The sequence below is a fragment of the Scatophagus argus genome, chromosome 3, assembly GCF_020382885.2.
Source record: "Scatophagus argus isolate fScaArg1 chromosome 3, fScaArg1.pri, whole genome shotgun sequence".
Classification (NCBI taxonomy): Eukaryota; Metazoa; Chordata; class Actinopteri; family Scatophagidae; genus Scatophagus; species Scatophagus argus.
In genome coordinates, this window is record NC_058495.1 from 7,697,737 (window position 1) to 7,721,190 (window position 23,454).

Below are 23,454 nucleotides of genomic sequence, written 5' to 3' on the forward strand. Positions count from 1 at the left end.
ATAAGCACTGAGGCACACAGGGAGAAACTCCAGTTATCAGCCTAGTTGTAGATAAAGGGAGAAAACATTCTTGGATAAATACGTAGATCACACCCCAAAACTGAACTCTGCTGGAGAGGGTCATTACACCACCCATTTGTTTTCTGTGGTCAACCTCTTCTGGTTTAGAGGAACCAGAGTTGACAGTTTATGGGGCAAGAAGTCAAATAAAACAAATTGCCCCAGCTTCAGATACAAGTAAATTTGCTCTTCATGCCTAGCAGCAAAACAAATGGGATGGCATGCAGAAAGTTACTTTCCTTTTAGTTATATAATGCATTTGTTCACACTGGAAATGACTGAGGCCTGCAGATGGTATTTAAATCGGTCATATGTGTGTGCAGCATGCATGGCTTTTTGGTGCATGATGAAAAATCGGAATCAGAATCCGAATCGGCTTTATTTGCCAGGTACGTGTGACCGTACAAGGAATTTGACTCCGGATTTTTCTCTCTCCTGTGCACCATACAAAATAAAAAATAAAAAAATAATAATAATAAAAAATAAAGTATTTACAAAAAGAAAAAAACAAGATATAAATACATGTACAAAAAATAACCTGTGTGAAATGTGACCTTTCACCTCTAAGTTATAGTTCACATCCCAGATGGAGAAAAGAGAGAGAAACATACAGGGTGACATGTAATGCAAATCAAATCATCGTACCTTTCTTGTTAGTTTATTGCCAGTAAATAAGGATGCAACAGTTGACTCCTGTCAGTGGGAAGCCTTTGTTTTCATGAGAGGATTAAAGAGCGTTTAATTTCAGTAGTTTAGGTATTTAGGCATTAACCAGTATTATTTATATCTTTCTTTTTATGAACTTTAGATGAATACAAATCCTCACTGTATATATAATCAACAAATAAATGATAGATTAACCCGGTAAACCCTCAAGTGCAATATGCAGCTCTATTCCATGCTGTAGTAGGTTAGTCTGTTGTCTAAAAAACTTCTGTTTCTGCTGTCTTCTTTGACTTGCCGTAAAACCTTTTTTTTCTTTCCCTATACCTTTGTACTATCAAAGTAATTTTGCAGCCTGGGTGAATTTTCTCTGTCAAACACTGTCACAGTATGACTGACAGGCTCATTACCCTATCCCCATTACAATATTGCCTAATCAATCTATTCATTGTGCTCTCCTCGAGACAGAAAAGGCAGTCTTTAGCATGAAAATGGCGAGGCCAGTGCAGGAATAATTCCAAGGAGAGATGAGGGGAGTGGATGAGTGTTAGGGTTCAATTTGCGGCTGAGCAAAGTAGTGGCGTTTACTGGCGAACTGATCAATAATAATGTCAAGATGAGCTCTGTGCAACTTCCCTTCTCGGTCTAATCCAAACTGGCACTACAATGCATGGCCCTGCTTGCCATAATGGTGATATTAAACAATGGATGGACTATCTAGAGATACAATATGGAGGTGAAGATAGAAGAAGAAATAAAAGAAGAACACATTACTGAAGACCTTTAGGAACCGTTCCCTCAGTCCTCAAGTACCTGCACTACTATTGAACAACAGGATCAAAAAGGAGAAGTTCACCAAGAAAATGACAGCCACCCACATGTGCTGCAATGCCCTGCACTCTACTGTGAGGTAAATCACACCTTTGAAGTCAGCTCACTTGCTTCCTGCTGAGGTTGCCATACGGCTATCAACACACTATTGGTGGAGTGAGTTCCCAGCACTGTGATCACTATCATTAGGACAGCATTGAAGTTATTATTACCATCATAAAAAGAATAATGTCCATCAGAAGTCAATCAGAATCACGGCATGTGGCCAGTAGTGGACCGGCAAGGAGGAGTGTGGCTGTTTGTTGGGGTGGTGGGGATAAATTCAGTCAAGTTGGCCTGACTTTTTGGACTTCATCAGCAAGTAAAAATACCTCTTTTCACTGGTGTGTACAATATGATGTAAATGGAACATTACTCTATAGATTGCAGACACTTCTGCCTTTCTTTGTGGTTTTTAAACCACTGCAGCTGTAAAATACATTTCAGATGAACAGCTCAGTAAAAGTTGTTAATGTAAAGAATGGATGCATGACAAGCCATTTTACGGAATAACATCATTTATGAGTGGAAAATTGAATAAAATGTTTCAATTACACAGTAGTATACTTTCCTATTTAATAACGAGCTTGCAAATAGAAAAAAAATCTAGAGCAATTTGCACACTAATACCCTTAAATGAGCGAAATGCAACAAAATTAAAATGCGAAAATATTGTTAATCAATGTAAAAACTAAAGGTCAGATTCCACACTTGGCTCTGGATTAGTCATCCATCTAAAACCTCTTAAAATGGAGCTTACACAGCCAAACTACTCCCTCTGGGATATAATCATGTGCTAAGGGTTTTAATTGCTTTTATTACTCAACCACCAAAGGTAGCTATTTCTCTGTACCATCCTCTCTAAATCTCCCAAAAAACAGCACTGTAAAAAACATAGAGTACATAAACAAACACTAAACAGAGTGATTCCTGTAATCTGGTAAATGTTTACTGCAGGCATGGCCGACAACCTCCCTGAGAGGCTGCAGTCTAATCTGTAATGCTCTACCCTTTACTTGTGACTTGTTAAAATGTACATTTTATGCAGTCATAACTGAATATCTCTGGTTAGGTTCATTTGTCATCAGAATTTATTTATTCAGCCTATTAAATGTTAGGAGATCTGTTCTCTCTTTGTGGTTCTTGATGGAGGACAATTAAAGCTCTATAGAACTTGCTGTTAGCACATGCAGGCCATGAGAAGTGCTAAGGTACACCTCCCTCTTTCTGATGAAGGTAAGGTAAGCTAAAGAAATCCCCTCTAAGCCTCTGGTTCACTTCTAATAAATAGCTTCTGATTAGGATGAAAAGAACATATATACTAAATTTTTCCTGGCTTAAACGGGCATAATCCCAGGTGACCTAGAGCAATTCCTTCAGCAATGAATTGCTTGTTTTTTTTTTTTTTTACCAATTCTATTGTACATGTATCTGTGACTGTTTCCACATAATAACAGGTACCCAGCATTTTGAGGAAACGGTGTGAAAATTGGCACCTAGGTCTGATTTAGTGATAGCACTTTTGTGTACAGTTTTTGAAGACTCCCAGCTGTTTTCTAAACAAGAGTGAAATTCTCTAGACTGGCAACAAAGCTGAACACACCTCTGAAGCTTTACATATAGTGCCTTATATTCTCAGCAGTACATTACTCATAATTTGAGTTCAGCACGATTGTCTTTTATGTCTTTTCCACAACTGGTTTACAGAGTGGATTTGGTGTGAAAACTTGCAACTCAGTGACCTATTTAGTAGTTTTTAAGATTTGTAGAAATACCGAAAAAATATGACCTTCAAGAAATAATTGAAGTTTGGTTCTGACAGTTTGTCTTTATGAAATAAACTGATTAGAACCTAAGTGACTCTCTAAGGTGAAAATTCTGACAAAATTCTGGCTGTCTAATTAGCTGCATTTTGACCTCAGGTCTTCAATTTGTTGATAAATGCACTAAAACAAATCCCAACTTGACTGGGGGAGGTAATCAGAAAAGACAAAGTAAGAGGGAGAAGTGAAGTGCGAAAAAAAAATTGTGAGATAGACAGAGATCTTAGGGCTCTAAAGAGTGAGAAGCTAATGAGACTTGAATTAAGAAGAGTGCACTGGAAAAGCATAGTCTACGCTGCACCCCGACGTCAAGGAGAGGACAATTATAGTGTGCATCCATGTCAGCTTTCAAACTCCACTTCCTTTCATTTTTCTTAATTACCAGGCAAATATTCTCTCCTCTTCTGCCTCATTAGCTACTTTGTTGAGCATTGAGTGATGTCAAAGAGATGATGGAGGGACAGAGCAGTGAAGCGAGAGGGAGAAAATTATATCACCAAGAGCCCTTGTCTTTAGTCTGAGATTAGGTCCCTTAAGAAGGCCTTCTGAGTGCTGCCAGCCTCTATAACTCAACCAACAAGTCTGACAACCAAATGACTGTAGATTACGGTTTTGATGGGTGACCCACTCCTGTCTCATAAGTTTGAAGGGATGCTTGGGCATTATGAATTTTAGTGGGTTATCTCCCCTCACCAGACACGTCTCTCATTGTCAGAAAATGTCCTTATATTGGTACTTAGCCATTGTTTCGGATAAGGAGTGTAAACAATGCAAACAAAGCTACATATAAGTCAAATGCAGAGACACCCCACACCAAACACACACATACACACAGCTATGTTTCCATCACTTTGGGGGACATTACATTTACACTGATTTACATTTACGGACACTGATTTATGTTGTAGGGACTTGAGTTTTGTCCCCACAAGTAAGGCAGGTCCTCACTATATGACAGTTTAAACAGATTTTTGTCCCCACAACTACAGAAATATGCATACACACACACACACACACACACAGAGTCACACACACATATGATGAACATTGCCTTGTAGTATTAATATTCAAAGTGTCTATAGTACTCCATTGGAAAACAAAAGATATGGTCAGCAATCAACCAGGCTCGTATCAAAACAAATGCATCAGGAAGGAAAATAACTCTTAGTTCATCAGTGGTACAAAGCTTTATCTTTCAGAAAACCCACAGGGATTCAGACAATTTTTTCCAATTTAGAAAACTCTTGTTAAGTCGTCCGGCCCTGGAATTCACTTGTTCACTTATGTATGCCTCTTTATCCTCCCTCTCCTCCTCACTGTCTTTAAGACTTTCTTTGTGTTTTGTCTTGTCTGTCTCTTTTTGCCCTCTGTGTCTTTCTCTCTCTCCAGTGCCTTCCCAAACGGTGCAGCAAAATTGTTATTCCCAAGTCATTATCTTATTTGTGCGTCTCCACTCAGCTGTAAATCCTCTAGGTATTCCTCCCTATTCTCTATTAACTCTGCTGCAGTCAAGCTTCAGCTGCCAATCACAAAACATTGCTGAGGGAGAAAAGAGGAAATGAGACAAAGACATGGAGGAAGGAAAAGAGAGAGAGAGTGAGAGAGAGACAGCGAGTGACAGGGAGAGAGATGTGGGGACAGAAATGTGGTCAAATGTGGTCAGAAATTAGACAAAAAAGAAAAGAGAAAAGAGATACATAGAAGAGAAAGAGTCTTTTAGGGCTAATAGAGGCTACAGGGCCAAGTGAGAGTCTATATGAGGGGTCAGAGACTCAAGTTTGCTGGATGCCAGAAACAACTGGGCACGGCGATAACTCTCCATTCCTTTTTCCTTTCCATATCTCTGTGGTAAAGATAAGACTTAGCATGCTGGTAATGCAAAGAAAATTATATACTAATTGGAGAATGGGTAAACATTGGCATTAGACTGTGTGAGGGATAGAATGGAGACTAAGACTATGTAGCTGTGGGTTGTATGCACCATGACATGACAGGAAATTCACTATTATTACACATTGCTATTTATTTATTCCATGACTAGTTATGTTTAGTGAATGGAAGCTATTATGTTGGGGCGAACTGTCATCATCCACAGGATCCCCTCAGGGCTATGTCCCTTAGCCACTCTTGTATATTGGGTATGGTGCTGACTGCCATAGCTGAGATGACATCGGATACATTTTAAAGTTTGCTGATGACTCTGTCATAGTCAGTCTCTTCAGTGCTGAGGAAAACAGCCATGTTTTTGTTGCTGATGGATTTGGTATGACAGTACATTTCTACAACTGAGTGTGACTAAAAAACTAAGGACTTGAGTATTGATTTCCAGCATCAGGTCTTAACCCCTTAGAGTATTAAGGGACAGGCAGTAGACTATACATCTACAAGTACTGGTATTTTAATTGTTAACGAGACAGATTTTAATTGTAACTATAAGTTAAAAAGAAATATCAGCAATGTGTATTCTGCTCACAGGAAAAGTTTGTTTTATTTTGACGCTGAAAAGACCCTCATCATTTTATAGACTCTATATTGAGTCGATTTTAAAATTTTCTCTAATGCTTGTTTGGGAATATCAGTAACAAGGCCAACTATGCATTAACTAGGACAGTGACAGTGAGGAACTATGTATTGGGAGTACAAATATATATGCTATCCCACCCGTTTAAGGAGCCTGATCACATTTCGAGCATGTCAAATACCGCTGTTTTGGCATGTCATTCACCGTCTCATCCATACTCAGAAGGTACCCTGTGCATATGGATGAGATGCACCAGACTGCAGCGTAGATCCAATGGAAACATGTCCACGTCAGCACAACATAGTTAACAAATCCTTCTGTGCCCTAACTTAACCACAGTGGTGCTTCATGCTAAGCACGTTAGAAAGGCTATGTGGCCGGAAGCCTCTGCGCATCAGTCAGACACCAAAGGGTACCTAGGGTACTATCCTATCATCTATCCTAGCACCCATCCTCTATACTCTAAACCTCACATCTTACCCTCTGGCTCTTCAGATTCCCCTCTGTAAAGAGACATGTGTCCTGAGTCCTAAGTCTTTGGGCTGCTGTCTTGAACTTGTCTTGTGATTGTGTAGTAAAGATGTGATTATGGTTTTTGTGATAATGATAATGATAATGCTGACTAATGCTAACAACTGATGATGATGTATATTTAGACGATGGAGACTGTGTTACTATGGCAAAGATTATATAATCAGTATGCCTGGACCCTGTGCACTTCATCTTACTCGTCTTGTTCATCATACCGTCTTTTACAATTTTGCAGGTTTTCTGACTTATTTCAGTGTTATTGCTGGGGCTAAGTACACTACAAAGTTTCCAGCCTACTATTCAGGACACCTCTTTTTGCACTGTATGCCATTGTTTGTTTATGTATTACTACTATAGCTTGTTGCAAAACCAATTGTCCTCCAGGGACAAAACAATGTTGAAAGTTGAAGCTCTATACACACCCAGTGTCAAATGAAAGAAAAACGTTTTGCCAAAATGTCGTTCAATCATAGCTTAATGACAACAAAACAACCAAAATATTCACAAAACTTCTAAAGATGGTGGAACTAGCTGAACCAGGAATGCATTATTTCTGCAGGCTCCTCAGAGGCGTTGCAGAAGCCAAACTCAGGAGCCCTCTCTGCCAACAGGATTACTAAATTTAGGCAACCGATTAGCACCGTTGAGAGTAAAGGATTTTGAAAACTAATGACCTACTTAGAAGCAGACTATACGGTCCTCTTTGGGAAAAGCATCACCTTGCCACTTAATTTACTCAGTATGCTGTTTTAGTTGTGGCTTCTTTGGAAGAAATAATGATAACAGGAGACACACTGCTCTCACCACTGGAATCTCTTATTTTATATCATACATTCTTTTTTAGAAATATGATCTAACCATACAGTGGTTTCAAGCACTAGGTTTCAGCACACCTTTAAACAACTTTACCCTCAACAAGCGGTGATCCCACACCTTCAGCCACATTACCTGCTATTTTCTGATCTCTTCCTGCCTCCTGCATTGAAGTGTTTTTCTCGTGCTCGCTGCATCCCACACCTTATACCTTATGTTGCAGGTCTACTCAGGTACAGAGAACTGATCTGTGCTATGTGTATTTCTAACTTTTTAGCCGGCATGCATGTTTCTACTTTATCTCTAATAATAGTTTTGAGGTCTTTCTTATATAAATCTGTTTTTTATGTGGGTATTTTTTGTAGTTATTTTTCTGCATGACACTAATTAAGAATCACATGATCGTGTGCTCTTAGCACTTCCTTTTATGGCCTCTACAAATACACGATAGGGTCCTACTGCATGGCAGAGGAGAAGGTTGCTTGAGAAAGAAAAGCCTGCAGCAAGGCTCCAAAACACAGGTGGGATCTGAGTATAGATACTTAGATGATTACAACAGTGGCAGTCGAGATGAAGATTGTTGAGCATGAACTTTCCTCCTGCAGCTAAAAAGAAGTGAAACCTCAGAAACTAGTGGACATCGAGTTGTAGGAGCAAGCAAAGCACCAAAGCAGCAAGTTCAGTAATTTTTTATTTATTTATTTATTTATTTTGCTTAGTGTGTCTAAAGTTTAGATAACGCTTTTAAGGATAATTAAGGAGTACATCACACCAGTACTCCAATCTATGCACTGGCGTCCAGCATGTTTTAAAGAACAAAAAAAATCAAAAAACAAAAAAATACATACACATCATAGCTTATCAGCCTACCTCATCTCTAAGATCAAATGTGTTTCTGGGTTTAATTCTGAATTTTAAAGTTTTTTATCGTTTTAATCAAATTTTTGTTTTTCTCTACAGTTTTTTTCTTTTCTTGCCACCTTAGGCTGCTGCTTTAATCTGAATACTTTATTTAAAGCATTTTAGATTACCATGTATGTGACTGTGTTATACAAATAAGATTACCTTGCCTGTAAGATTTTATACTTTTTATACTTTATACTCCCTTGTGCACATTGTTACCAGCTCTATTTACAGATTTTTTTCTTTGCTTCCACTAATTATGCTATTACAGATATCGTCTGTTTCTAAAGGTTACATTTTCCTGCATTTGATTAGTTCTTTATAAGGCTTTTTTAGTGTTTAAAGTTTGTTTTATTAGTTTGTTTTTTTTAGGCTTATTGATATTGTCTCTGCATATCATGGTGGATCAGTAATAATACCAGTATTGCTTTCAAATCATAACAAAGTAAATAAATAAAATGCTTGCTTTCTGTGCTTAATAAGGAGTGAGATTGGATGAAATAAAGAATAAAGCACAAACAATACTTTCACCTTATATTTATATGAATAATAAAGACTACTTCCTGTCTTTCGACGAGATGCTGATGGATGTGGCAAAACAGCCGTATATGGTGCACTCAAATACGTCTCAAATAAGAAATTTTTTTCCCACCACCCCATGACTCTTCACATACCCCCTGTATATGAGATGTATGCATATGCATATGTCCATTTCATATACATATTTGGCATATGCACTTTTTAAAATACAAATACATAAATTTGAGTGTCATGTTTTTGCAAAAACCATGTCTTGACCTACATTACTCTAAATCAAGCTTCCCGCTATTTGGTGAGATAGATGCACAAAATTTTTAGTCCTTTTGGCAGGAATTCTGTCCCTCTCACATTCATCCATCATTGGAATCTTTGTGCAGCCATTATTTTTCTTCCCCTTGGTATTATCCTTATTTATTTGTTCATTATATTTTTAGAAGACACAACACGTTGTTTTCACACCATTAAGCAATTCTGGAGAAAGACAGTTGATTGCCTACTCTCATTCCAAGGTCATCAAATTGCCACTGACTGTATTTGACGTCAGTATGTGACAACCTTGAGGGGTGGGGGTTCAAAAATCAGTCTTTTGTTTTAGTATTGTTGACGCCCAGAAATGTCTCGGCAAAGGGCAGGTACAGACACTGTCACACATTTCTAGCGGGTCACAAGTGATGATTGAGAGATATTATTGCTGTACAAGTATATACTTTGTTTTTTTGTTTTTTTTTTTCATTTTTTGTTTGTTTTTGGGAGTTCCAGTATATTATTTTCTTTAAAAATACAGGAGGATATTCAAATGGTAAGACAGCAGAGGAGAAGGGTAAAATATCGAAGAATCCTGGGAGAAGCGGGAGGGTTGACAGGTACGGCCCAAAAGCCTGCCTCTCACTAACCATAGTATAATCAGCACAGACATGGAGGCAGGGGTGTAAGTGACTCTTTGTTCTCTCAGATTTAACCTTTGAAAATAAAGGTGCAGGCACTGATCATAAAAACACAGAGAAAACACATCTCGCATCTCTCCCATCCTGCTGTCTGATGCGACACAGTGAGTCCAGTCTGAGCTGCTCGCTGCGAGTGAGGAGCTGGTACTTGTTGTTTGTTCTCCTCTTCCATCTCAGATTAGTAAACACAACTGGTGCCTGTGCTCTGCATGGGAATCAGCCGGGGCGCCTGCTCAGTCCTGTCTGCTTGGATTAATCCTTAACAGGTCAAGGTCAGACACATTACAACAATGCCAGCCCGGTAATAAGCATGTCTGAAGATTTCGCAAGCTCTAATTTAATTCCTAGAGCGTTATGTGAGGCGGGTGAGGGAAGGAAAAAGGGAGAAAGAGAGAATGAGAGCAAGAGAATGAGAGAGCAAGAGGGAAAGACAAGAGGTGAAACAACTTGGTAGCTGAATTAATGGCAGCCTGCCGCAGGACTTTGTCACTGCACCGCTAACCGTTTCCCTCTCTAACCCCCTCCACACATCTGAATGTGGCAATCAGCTTCACTGGAGAATTAACAAGAACATTAGAGAGGAGGACACAAGCAATCAGTGTCCTCTAAGTTTGCCGTGCCGCCTTGCCAAAATAAAGCATTAGGGCTCATCTGATCCTACTTCACAAAAAACACATTTCACAGGCAGCAAAGACACAAGCAGTGGGGGCAAAGCTTCCAGAAAAATTATTTTTAAACAGCCCCTAATGTTGATTTAACACAAGGAGACAAGACCATGCATTTGCTGTTGGTCTTATGGGACATCTGCTCCGCCTTGTTTCTTGTTGTTCCTATGAATGGTAATGGTCTTATATATCCTGGTAGGCCAGGGTTGTTAGCAGAGATTGCTGCTGGAAATTGAAAATCTCTTGTCAGGTTTCAAGAGTTTTTGAGAGGGGGAGAGGGGGTAACTGCACTGATAAGGGAGGGCAGGTTGCTTTTGCATCAAAGACAAATTAGTCTTGCATTTTTATTCAGATGAGAAAGTATCTGTTCACAGAGAAGCAACACATACAGCCCTGTCCCCACACTGTATAGCCCATAACCCTTAATGAAATATCACTATCATTTAATGGAAGAAGAAAAAAGACAAGTATTCCATCAGTTTTATTAAAGGACTGATAGAAACACCTGTAGTCTTGGCAAAATAAAATGATCCTCTCCAAACAGGGTTGAGCTGCTGGACACATTAAGGCCCTGAAGGTGTTCAGATAAAACGTTATTCGTGTGTGGGTTGACATTCCTATCCAAGGATGTGAGTAACTGGTTGCATCTGACCTCATGCTGACTGGCTTTGCTCTATGTAGTTATGAGTGACAGACAGATTAGAACGGAAAGTGTGTTATTGCTGAATCACTCACACATGTCACACACAAATTCATTCATGTCATTAACAATGTTAGGCATAAATAATCCCGTGATCAACTAATGCTCATTATAAGGATAAGATAATTGATGACCCGCTAGGTAATATCCAGTACACACCAGTAATGTGTCACACTTCAAGAGCAGATTTTCACATATAGCCTATTCATTTCCTTAGTGATGATACAATGTCTGCTGTATTCACAAGACAACACTTTAAGGGATTGCTTATGGCAACCATTAAATGCTCATTAAATGTACCAGTATATTGTGTGCTTAGTTCTGCTTATATAATATTTGTGTCCTTGTTCTAACCCCAGTCCCTGTTGCCAAAGTCAGGCACTTCATACGTCCATTAGCTCATTAAATCTTGTGCCTTTCAGGAGGACAACAGTGTCATGGTAGTACCGCCATTGCTACAGAATGTATGCCATTTGAACAAGCAATGCAGTCTTTTTTGTGAAGAGAGCATTTTTCATGTTTGCAAAAGGCTGAATATTAGAAAATGTAAACATGTGATTTCAACTAAAAAAACAAACAATGCCTCACAAAGTGTACTTAATCCAGTCAAATAATTTTGAATTGATTCTGTGTTGTGTGTTTAGCTATCTAACCTAATTGTAGATGATTGAAAGAAAAAAGAAAAGACACAATGAAATGAAAAAAATAAATAAAGCAAAAACCTAACAACAAACAATCAATAGATCCATAGCAGTAATGATGTGTCTGAAAACAGTATGTACTGCTCCCGCAGGGACCAGCTGACCGTTTCATTTTAAGGCCACACGTGCACCACAGAGCCACACATTTATCATAGAGCAATGGGAGGTTATGGACCCTGGGAGAAAAGAGCATTGTAGATTACAGGCACAGCAGATACATGCTACACAAGCAGATGCATGATACACACACACACACACAAGCAGGTACTGTGCACATTCCTCTTCAGGCTCATGTAGCGACACAGCTGTGAGTTAACATAAGAAAAAAATACAAATAGTCGCAGCTGCTAACCATATATGACACCCCGTTGGGTTACTACGACAGTAATAGCCCTCCAAGCAGCAGTGGGATATTATAGCTAGTCACACAATACTATCAGCAGAGGAATTCTCCACAGCCAGATCCTGACACTGGATGAACATTTGGAGGGCTGTTTGCATTATTAAAAGAATATAGTGCAACTAAGGCTAGTCAAAAATTTGATTTTTTCATATGCTAAATTTGGACTTTGGATAAACTCAACTCAAGCAGTTGCTCTGTTTTTCTTTGTATAGGATCAGTGCTCATACAAGCAGTTTCCACCGTCACTCCTATAACTTTTACTGAAATTTAAAGTAGCACTGAAAATACTCCCACGACTTCAGCTATTTATAACTATAGATTTTGACACTTATCTCACAGTATCATCATGTGAGGGGGGAGAGAAGGAATGGAAAATATTGTATGACAAACAGAGTTAAGAGGGGCAGAGTTCTAATCAAAATTGCATGAAATTGTGATTTAGTTCAACTGCAACCCAAAGCATCTACTGTATATCTATAAGTGAAAGTTGAACACTGACATGCACAGTATTTTACAGGTTAGAAACTGTTAAATGTGTCAAGCTTCCATATGCTGTGAACATGGCATCAAAGATATAAAGTTACGTCAATGTTTGTGTTTTAAAATATACATCCCGTTCAAGATCATCTATTGTTATACTCCTCCATTTTGTGTGCTTTAGTTTGGCTTTTTCCCCTAAGTTATGAAGCATATCTATTATTTTTATTATTCCTTCTTTCTTTCTTTCTTTCTTTCAACTGTTGTAAACTTGAGTGATTAATTACTGCTTAGTCTTAACTTCTTACCTATATCACTAGAGATAAGTGTTTGGTTGATGTTAATTGCAACATTTTTCAAACTGGGTGTTGACAAATACAAAGCATAGCTGCATGTAAAAACCCCAACACAAGAGGTTTTAACAGCTTACAACTACAAACTGCTATTCCCTTTTCTCCAGACAGGCAAAGATGGCAAAGCTATATTTTTAACTTCTAAAATGGAAGTGTTTTTTCCCCCCTACACAGAAACTGATGCCTTTACATAAATCCATTTTGAGAGTGCATTCAGCACTTCCACCTTGCAAAAAGTACCGGCAGCTTGAGTAATAGCTTGGCACATCTTTCTTATGACACAGAACAGGCGTTATAAAAGCTACTTGATAGGTATGGTAATTGCTGCCAACCCAAAGACTTGAAAATGCCAGCCTTGATTCTTTAGGAAGCGTAGAGATAAATAAGCCTCTTTTAATGAGAATCTGACGCACGCTGAGATTATTCAGTCATGCTCAAGCAACACAAGTCATCCCCTGTAGGGATTACACCTTAGTTCTTTAGTTAAACACCTCCAGAAGTGTGCGGTGTGAGTGACGGAGGTTATTTTGTTGTTTATACACCTCAGTGGAACCGATGACTTAAGTCTCATCTGGTTGATCACACAGGTGATCCCATGTGTCTTCATCATATCTACATTTCTACAATCTCTTTTGTCATGAATATACCGTATGATTACCACATTACTGAACAACCTGTTTACACTATAGCATAGGCATTTTACTACCACTCAAGTTTTCTCTCTTCTCTCTTGTATCTCTCTTGTAATTGCTGTGCATGTGACAATACAGAAGTTGAATTTACAGCCTATTGGATGTTCAGTTTTGTGTGCGTGTATATGATTTCAGAATTATATACTGTGTTTTATCTTGTAAAAGAACATAATGAGCATTAAAATTTGTTTTAGTAAAGCAACGTATTAACCTATTAAATGACCACTAGTGTTGGTTCATAGAGCCAATACAACACACAGTCAGCAGAGATGGAGGGTTATGCTCGCATATAATAGGACTCACTGAGCTGAGCCAAAAGACGGCAGCCTGATGATGACTGACAACTACAAATCAAAGAGATACACTACAGTGCATAAACTATAGAAATATGGGTGCTATAATACATAAACACACACACACTGAGAGCATACTGAGTCAATAAACGCCTTTTCCAGAGTCTCTATTGCTTTAGACACATCATCTACATGTCACCTCTGCCATCTATACAAGTCAGGGAGTCAAGGCTGCACAAGGCAGACTGGGCTGAACAGATGGCAGAAGAGCGCACAGAGTGAAGGAAAATGAGGAGATGGACGACATTTCCTCTTAATTTTGAAACAAAGGGAGAGTGGAATAAGCCAGCAAGTTGTCACTAGCTAAAACACGAGGTAGGGGAGAGGCAGTGAAAGACTGAAAAGAAAAAACATACACATCCAAATGGGAGAAAGCAACATCCAGAGGCACTGGCTGAGAGAACGCTGGGTCTCATCCTTTACACCAGTGGCACAAGACTCAATCAAATGCTCCTCATTCTTGGCCATGTAGTCGCTTAGCAAGCAGGGACCTTGTTTCACTCCCTCAATTAAATGCTCACCCCGCACATAATTAACGACTGTTTTGTCCACAGATCAATAAAGGGCCTGTTCATTAAAAGTCCCTTTGCTTCCTCAAAGATCCCCTTGCTTAGTTCACTATAGCATCTGAGGAGGTGGCAGCGCCTGGCAGAATTTCCATTCGGGTTTCATGTCTGTGCGTTTTTGTTTTGCTTTTGTATTTTCAGCTGGTGCAAGACAGTGAAGGAAGTCAAAGGAGGACTGAGAGAATGTGAGGAAAACGTTTGGAACAGAGAGAAAGGACTTATGGGAACTTATTAGTTTGAATATATGAATCATAAGAGTGTCCCTAGCTTGTCTGTTTATCTCATAGAGGCACATAATTACATACAGCAATACAAAAGAAACAACATGTACCGTAAAACAAGCTTGCTGTGTGATTTATATTTCAGAAGCCCTTGTTGAAGGTTAAACTCTGGATGTAACCAGCATTTTCCACAAATAGACTTTCATATTTCTGGCTAAATTATAAATGTAACAGTGGCACACCATGTTTGATGAGCAACTTCTTCATAGCTATATGCACTATACACCAACCTGTATCAAATTCTACATCAATTCCACATTCTATAACCAACCACAGTGTTCACGGATTCAAAAACAAAATACCTGTCTGTTCTTTCTCAAAAGATAAAAGATCAATAAACACAACGGGAGCTAGATTTAACATGGAGCACGTCTGACTGCCAGCCACCTGCCATAGCTAACACATTGAATGATTAGATCAGCGGTTGCTTCAATCTTGAGATTACACAAAGTCACACACAACACAGTTTGCCCAGTGTAATGATCAGTGCGCACTGTGCTGTTGCCTCTCACCTCTCCCATCTGCCATGGAAGTGCAGCATCTCTGGGGATGGATAACAGGGTCTGACCAAACCCCAGTCTTATACTGGGGTGTGTTTTCATCATCTTTATAACATTAACTATCTGAAGCAGTATTTTCAAATTACAGTAGAAATTTCTTTAATTTCACAGAGTCTCACAATGACTTTGCTCCTGGGGGACTTGCTAGATACTGACAGCAAATCAAATAGCCAGGTATTCTTTGTGGAGGACATATGGCACAAGATGTTTACCTGTACATGTTTTTAGGCTGCTGGGGTCAGTCTACTTTTTTTTCCCTAAGTGACCTTTAAATTATACATTTTTTTGTTTAACATGTTTATTTCACTTTAACCTCACTACGCTATCAACCTTGAGAAATGCAGTACCTCGGGAGACTTATAAAGAAATACACTCTGTCATAATGTGTGTGATTACAATGTGACTGTTCCACCAAGATCAGGTCTTTACTGATTTTAGTGCAGTTATTCTCAGCAGATTTTAAACAGTTTAAAGCAGCTTATGAAGTCATCTTCCAGACTATGTTATGAGTTACTTGTGTTTCTTAAGTAAAGATATTCTAATGTACAAAAATAGCAAAGTATACTGTATGCGTACTCTGCACTTAAACGTGATGTGGAAAGGAGAATTGCCAGTAAAAGCAATCCATCCATCCATCCATTTTCTATACCGCTTATCCGTCAGGGTCGCGGGGGAGCTGGAGCCTATCCCAGCTGACTATGGGCAAGAGGCGGGGTTCACCCTGGACTGGTCGCCAGTCAATCGCAGGGCCAACACACAAAGAGAAACAACCACACACTCTCACACTCACACCTAGGGGCAATGTAGAGTAGCCAATTAACCTAATGAGCATGTTTTTGGTATTGTGGGAGGAAGCCAGAGTACCCGGAGAAAACCCACGCAGGCACAGGGAGAACATGCAAACTCCACATAGAAGGGCCCAGACTGGGATTCGAACCTGGAACCCTCTTGCTATGAGGCGACAGTGCTAACCACAGTAAAAGCAGGCACTGAGAGAAAAGTAGTAAAAATAAAAAATGTGAAGAAATCCTTTAAAATCCCAGTTGGGATCCACAGCAAAATCAAATTTTTCCTTGGCCCATGGCTGTGCCTCCCATCAAATGTGATTGAATTCTGTTCTGTAGTTTCTGAGATATTGTAAGTACTAACATCAGGCGGCCAAAGAGAGCTGATACTTTCTTGGCAAATGTAATGAAAAAGACGCAGAATTAAACTGGCAGCCATTTTTCATGAAACACTCTGTTCTCTAAATATTTCCTTTATCTGTTTGTATGCAAGGACTCAATTTTTCAGAGCCAATTCAGAATCATTGCACCCTTGGTCAGTCTTGCTGTAGATGGATTCTCTTGTGTAACATGTGGTGGTCTCTAGGCAGCATGCATCCCTCTATTCACTCCCTTGCTCATAAACTGGTGTAAAATTGCCCCTTTGAATCTTCTCCATAGCAAATTCTTCATTCACTGAGGCACCCATTCCCTGTACATACTCAGAATTTTTCTTTATTTTGTGTAATATCCCAAACACAGCCACAAAAGTTCACTCTGTCTGTTTCTTTAGGCTGATGAATGTGGCAGAACAGCTCTGAATTCCCCTGATCCCAATGCTATGATGTGTGCCAGTCTCCCGGATTATGAGACATATGGAGGCATGTGAGTACACAAGCATGAGCGAATGAACTCAGGGAGTCGGGCACACTCTCATACGCAAACAGTTATAGGTCTAAAAACACTGATGAGATAAACATATACATATGGGCACATACACAGACACACTGTAAACAGTCACACATGTTTTTAAAGCTTGCATATTACATATTTAACAAAAATAAACCATGAGAATTTGAGCTTTGGAAAAGCCTCTAAAATCCTCCAACTCAGACTTGCAGACTTAACAGCCATATTTTCATTTGAAGAGGTTAATCCAAGTCTTTACTCGTTAAACTGCTGGGGCTGGAGCAACAGACTGTAAAGAGCATTTCCCATCTCTCATCATTTCAGTGCCCCGAAGCAAAACTGTTCCTGAAGCTAAATTTGAATATGAAGCTATTGTTCAATGCAGCACGATTGATTGAAACAGAAATGCAGACTGTAATATAAATAAATAAATGAAAACACATAATCTAGTAGGTGGAATCATATAACAACCACATTTGTAAGTCCAATATAGTGGGAACAAAATATCCATGTTTTGGCCTTGTATACTGATGTGTTATTGATCATTTTACAGCTGTCAAAAATGAAAAAAAAAAAAAAAAAATCGAGTAAGACAGTGTGATAAAAGAAAGGAACTATAATACAATAGCATCCCTGGCCACATGGTACAATCTACTGCTGGCTGTCAGCTGGCCTGTGGACAGGAGCACAAAGGTCACTGTTCCTGCTGTTATTGTTCACTTTATTGTCATCAAAGCGTGTGTGTGTGTGTGTGTGTGTCTGACTGTGTGTGTGAAGTGTCACATGTTCTTGAATGAACCAGTTTCTCTGTGTGAGCAGCAAGTCTTGTTTTGATCAGTGCTGAAGGATTTAAAGCTAGTAATACCTTATCCTGGCTTGGTACCAGTGACATACTTTTCACCAGTCTACCTCTTTGAACTCCTCTGTGGGGTGAAAAAAACAAATAACATGTAACATCCCTTTTTTGGATTTGTCTAGATACAGCTTTGATGTCTACTGTTGCTGTTGTTCTTATGATGACAAATGTTGCTGCTGAACCTTGTATAAACACATGAAAAGTATATTCCTCAAGCAACATTTTACATCACTGTTTGCTGCTATTGTCAGGTTTAGAGAGTTTTGGTAGGATATTACTATAAAATAGTAAATTTTAATTCAGTAGCTAAACATTTTGGTATATAGTCTGATTTATCATAATAGGCTCACATGTGGATTTTAATATGCTTAGACAGTGTCAATCCACTTGTTTTTCCTCTGTTAACAGTCTTGATGATGAGCTGAGGTATCTATGACCTGGCCAAAGCTTCATATTTAACTGGCAGACATATGAGCATTAGCAACTTCCCTGCCTGTCTTTGGGCAAGAAAGCATATATTATATATTTCCCAAAATTAGAACAAATAGTTTAATAGAGATGAACAAGGATATAAAATTCCTAACTTAAATAAACCATATTTGCATTTAGGGTAAAGTTACTAAAATAAAATAGAAACATTTAATAACAGAGCCAGTTAGAGACAACTGATTGTGATAGGGACAATTGTGTTGATGTGCACTTGTGCAGCAACCTTGTGCCCTGTGGAAGTGTCTCGAGCCTGACACTGAACCCCTTCTGTGTCTGCTCCCTCATCATTCTGCATGGCAGCATCACACTGAAATGTTAATTTGTATTTAAAATGTAAGTATGAAATGCTTCAGGTTGCTGTAAATGAATACAGTGATGTTAACTGTTCACAGCAGTAACATACTGTTATATCACAAGCCCTGAATCAAACACTAAACATACATTATGTGAATGAAAAAAAATGAAATGTTGGATGAAAAAAAAAAAAATTCAAAAACTAATATTTATTAAGATGTATACATAATAATGAAGAGCTCTGTTTGAAAATCAGATCGCTGGAAACATTTTTGTCACTGTAGTCACCTATTTTGGATACGAAAAGAAAGTTCTTTCATTAGGATGACTTTAATTAAATGCAGAGGATATTACCTTTAATGAGTTCAGACTTAATCACAGAGCATGATTCCCCCTAAGACCAGGACTTAGTCCGGCAGGACATCTACATGCTCTTTTGGATTCTGAGAGGGCATCTATGGACCGTGGAACATTGCACACCCACACGCACTCTCACCCACACACCCACACACACACACACAAAACGAGACAGCAGCAGTAAAACCTCACCCCCGGATGTATCAGATTATACCATGCAGTACATTCAATTACATCTGATGGCAGATGCTGTAAACAAAATCAAACACACATAATCTCGAAGACTGGATCCTTCAGTGAGATATTAACCCTGATATCCAAAGACCTGACATAGGACTAGACATATTAAGACAAGGAGCGGACTGTGAAGGCTCTAAGCTGACTGACTCAGCAGTTTTGGGATACAGGTTTATCCGGAGCATTAGGAATATACATACCGTAGTGAAATACATATGAGTACAGAATATTGACTGAATCACACATGGATTAGAAACACCGTCTCTCTCCCCATCTCTCTCTCTCTCTCTACTTAATCAACTCAGCTTTAACTAACTGACTTATTTTATTATGATAATCAAGTGTTGATTATCGTAAATGTAATGCAGCTGTTGTGTTGTGCATATTAATATGTTGTGAATGTAATAGATTGATTAGTCATAATGGGTGACATTAATGTATTTATTCAGCAAGAGATCTTGTTGTGATTATATGCTACTCAGACTTGCCTACAGTGTTAATGCTAACTCTTATTAGGATTAGGATTATTTTGATTATTAGACCCATAGTCCTCAACCTACACCTGTCAACCAATTACTGTATATGAAACTAGAATGAAAGTTTTATGCCTATTATCAACATTAGTCAAAACACTAAAATGATACAGCTTGTATATTTCTCCCTTTATTTTCAGATGGATGCACAGAATTATCTTATCTAGGCCAACACATGCATGTAAATAGATAATAGCAGGGCAAATCAAATAGTCTGCTGGTCAGTTGACTAATGGTTGTCTTAACACTTTCTAAAATGATTAAAATGGAGAAGCCAAGCAGACCTTATTACCTCATAGCCCACGGCATATGCAAATAACAGACTCACCATCCCTTAGCCAGATGACCTTGCTGCCACTCTGTGCGAATGATGGCTCTCAGGTCCTTCAGGTTGTCTTCTCTATGCCATTCTACATTAGTCTCTCTCCTGCTCTGTGGCTCCTCTCCAACTTCTGAAAAATAAAACAGACCCTGGAGTGAACTTCATTGTTTTTCCCAGTTTAAATGAATAAATTCCCCAGTTAGATTTCTAATGGAAGGGTCAGGGGGCAGGTGGAGAGGTGGAAACAAAGAGGAGAGAAAGAGGGGGCAGGCAATTTGCTAATGGAACATGGAGAAAAAAATGTTGTGGACCTAACTCAGTAAAGGATGAAAGACGAGAGACCGAGGGTGAGCTACAGGGCAGGAGCTAAAGAGGTTTTTTGAAAAAATACATCATTAACTGTCATCTTCATCTCAGGTGCAAGGCTGGAAAGTGAGGGTTGGAAAAAGGAAGGAGAGGGGGAAGAGGACGAAAGGGTACTGTATTTGCCCTGGAGAAAATTCAATAGCCTACGATCTTCATTTAATTACCTGCTTTACAACCCCAAACCTCCTCCTCCTCCCTTACCTCGAATATAACGTGCAGAGGTCCCTGGAGATTGCAGTGAAGCTATTTAACTATGTTAATTATAGTCTAACTTGAGTCTAATCACACAAACTTTGTCCTGGCATTACAAAAAAGCTGTCTCCTGAAACCTGATTTCCTTATAACTGTGCACTCTTAGAAATAAGGGTTCCAAAAGAGTTATTCCTGAAGAGCTGAGGTTCCATCCGGAACCACGCAGTTCAGAATAATTCTTTAGAAGAAAGAGTTCTTTGAGGATTGCTGAAAGCATGGGTGTTAAAAGATGTTGGTGTTGGGACAATTTCCTGATTAATCCAGTATATGACTTAAACAAACTTGATTTAGTATGAACCAACTCAACTGATATTTCTCATTATTTAATATTCAAACAATTCAGAAAGAGACAAAGAAACAGCCGTTGGCATTTTGACCCTCTATGACATTTAACACAGAAAAAAAAAGACCTCTGAAACACCAAATTAAAGTACAGCTGGAGTCAGGAAATGTAACTGCCCCCCTCACAAATGTACAACATTTGTAATATGTGCATTTTTAAACATAACACAACATAAGCATAACATACACACGGCAAATGTGTGCCGTCACTTGTAAAATGGCTGGTGTAGATGGACAGCTAGCTACATGATACCTAATTTACTCAGCGCCACAACAATGATCTTTTCAGAACCCTGAGAAGACAAGAGGGTTATAGGTGAAACTCATATAAAAAGTCTGTTTAATGTAGGTTTTAGTGTAGGTTAGAATTCTCCAGGTGGGTACCTGTTAGCACTCTTTAAAGATGGAGAGAGAATGTTGTGGGGGGAGCCATTAAGGCTCTCTGCAGAACCTCTATTCTATAACCAGAAATGCTCACAAGCAATGTTTTATCAAAACAAGCCAAGTCTCAAGTCTCCAATGAGCAGTCTATAATCCATATTTAATTAGCATTGTATTGAAAATATTAGTATTAAAAGTACTGGGTTTGAGTTGAAAATCTGATAAGTTGCACAGATATTAACACTGTGTCTGTGACTTTTTCTGTACTGGCATTGCCGATAAGTTGTTAATAAAAATAGAAAATGAAATTAGTCATGTGTTTAATAATTATCATTCCCACTTCGCACCTATGAAGGCTGGGAAGTGGGGACAAATAGAGCCAAAAAATGTAGAGACAAAGGTCACCCTCTATAACAGTCCAGTGAACAGCAGACCTGGGGAAAAGGCTCTGTGTGTGCCAAGAAGAGCAAGAGCATACAACTGAATCACCCAGTGTCAGTCACTCTGCCAAAACCTTCCGTATAGTCACAGAGTCATATGAAGAAACAGAAGATAAAAGCAAACGAAAAAGCAAGGAGACCAAGGAGTAAACCACAGGCAGCATTCTACACGAATGTGACAAGCAAACAAACGTCTTTTCAAAGTATTCAGCCAAGTTACAAAACTGAGTCCCCATCTGTGGCTATAACTCCTTTATTTTGGGTTCCAGGTAGAGCACCCAGAAAAGGTTCCGGGTGAAATCTTTATAAAAGAAAAAAAAAAATTGTAACAGGAAACTAAAAGAGCTCTTCCATGGGAACAAGCCAAAGAACCCTATATAGTTGTTGTAAGAACTTGTATTTCTAAGAGTGTGTGACCAGATTACAAGCCACACACTTAGTCAGCAAGATGAAGCTCCAGGATTTAGGCCTGTAAATGCAGGAACATTATTTACAATCTCTTGACTGGCTGGAATGGAGGTCATTTGAACTTGGTAGATGTTTGGCTGACTGAAATTTAAGCCTGGAAAAAAATGAAAAAATGAAATGTTGATAGTAACAGCTCATGGTAAACTGATATTTCCACACATAAAAATAACATAAAAATGTAGTGAATAATTTTCAGTTTCCATAGAGACAGTATCAAACAAATGCTGTTTCTATACTGAGTGATCTTAGATTTTTAAACCTGTAATTTGTATGGGTGTTTTAATTGGATTATATTTTATTGAAAAAAAGAAAGTTTATACTACACATTAAGAAAATACACTGTCACAAGCTGCAGTGACCCCATACCACTGATGTTTACACCGTCATTAAAGACTACTGTAGGGCAATATCACACGCCTGGTTAACCACATCCCTCTCACAGCGTGTCATGTTATCTAAGAATACAGGTGATTTCTATCAAGTAGATAAGTGGCCCTTGTCGATAAGAAACAATTAACAGTATAACAGGTGCCAAAGGTTGATCAGGTGAGTGTGAGCGGAAACATTCATATAAACGTATATTAAAAGTAAATTACAAAGCTTATTTTGCTCATGTAACTGTTTGTCCATTCAACGTCATGACATTGTGTGGGATTGAACTATAGGATCCTGGCATTGTTTACAACATCTGGGAAGGAAATATACAAATTAAGACAACATGAGAAAAATGAATTAGCTAGACCTCAGTTACTTGGACTTGCAAAGAGCATCCTTTTCTCTCTTGTGTTGCTTTCCCGATTGCAGCCTCATGACAAAAAGTCCATGATGTTTGACATATGAAATGTTAAAACATGCATGCCTGGCTTTCCTAGGACATGGAGTTTTAACATTTAAAGGTTAGAACATTAATTTAGCAGTGAACGACTATTCTGAAATGTAAAGCTGTTGTGGAGTAATGGTGTCCTGAGCAGAGAACGATGTCACATTCCCTCTCTGTGCGCTGTAATCCGAGTTTCTCCGTTATT

General features: G+C 38.8%; 1 long non-coding RNA gene across 1 annotated transcript in view; it reads right to left on the reverse strand.

Annotated features, from left to right (window-relative positions):
* LOC124056080 overlaps positions 1 to 20,425 on the reverse strand; it is a 35,794-nt gene extending 15,369 nt beyond the window's left edge. The window contains exon 1 of the long non-coding RNA XR_006842949.1: positions 20,187 to 20,425. This is a non-coding gene — a long non-coding RNA (uncharacterized LOC124056080). The remainder of the gene's footprint in view (positions 1 to 20,186) is intronic.
* Between the last annotated feature and the right edge of the window lie 3,029 nt (positions 20,426 to 23,454).